Genomic DNA, 1,133 nt, shown 5'->3' with positions numbered 1-1,133 from the left:
CCCCTACTGTGTCCACAAGTCTGTTCTCTATGTCAGTGACTCCATTGCTGCCCTGTAAATCGGTCCATCAGTACTATCTTTCTAGATTCCATATATATGTATTAATATACAATATTTGTTTTTCTCTTTCTGACTTACTTCACTCTGTATAATAGGCTCTAGGTTCATCCACCTCACTGGAACTGACTCAAATGTGTTTCTTTTTATGGCCAAGTAATATTCCATTGTATATATGTACCACAACCTCTTTATCCATTCATATATGGTCTGGCATAAATCACACTTATATAAAATTAAAATATATAATAATCACACACCTATAAAATGAGCAGGTAATATTAGGAGATCTCTAAGGGTGTTCACACAGAATTCTAGCATGCCAAGTTTAAAAAATGTATTTTAGCAGTGGCTCAGAGTTTCTTTGGGGTAGCAAATGTCCTTGTTTTGGAAAATGCCTTGAGAGGTGTGACAGAGACTATAGTGATCCCCCTCTTGATGTAGTGACAGAGCTCAAAGAATGGCATGTTGCTGCTCAGAGTAAAGACTACTTTTCCCAGCTGCCCCTGAAGGTTATAGTGGCCATGAGACAGGTCTGGCCAATGCGATGTAAGTATAACATTTGTTGCAGCTTTTGGGAATATTCTTCTGGAGACACTTGGCTTATGTCCTATGTACTTCAATGTTCCATCCTTCTTTTAGCTGCCAGCATCATACAGATCTCTTTATTGAGAAATAAAGCCAGACCCTAGGGTGCTTGAAACAGTGGTAACTGCTGTTATGATCTGAACCTCGCGTCTTGTTGAGGCTTGGAATACCTTTTCTCTTTCGCCCACAGTTTTCTCTTGAGACTTTCTCTTCAGACCTGCCTTCTGTCATTCCTCCTGCCCACCTGGCAGACAGTTTTCCTTGGTTCTCTTGCATTTCTGCACAACTTGTACTTCCCTTGCAAGTTAGTTCTAGACTGTCTTCCCTCAGATGGTATGTAGCGGAAAGCCTTGGAGGAAAAAGTATCTGCCTCTGGAGCAAAGAACAGGTTTGTTTACAATCTTGGAAGATAGAGATAGTGTCTTTCTTGAGCACAAAAGAAAGACATACAGCTCATTATAAAAGATGCAGTTTTCTTAGGTGCAGGG

The sequence above is a fragment of the Cervus canadensis genome, chromosome 3 (genome assembly GCF_019320065.1).
Source record: "Cervus canadensis isolate Bull #8, Minnesota chromosome 3, ASM1932006v1, whole genome shotgun sequence".
Taxonomy (NCBI): Eukaryota; Metazoa; Chordata; class Mammalia; order Artiodactyla; family Cervidae; genus Cervus; species Cervus canadensis.
This window is presented reverse-complemented; position numbering follows the sequence as displayed.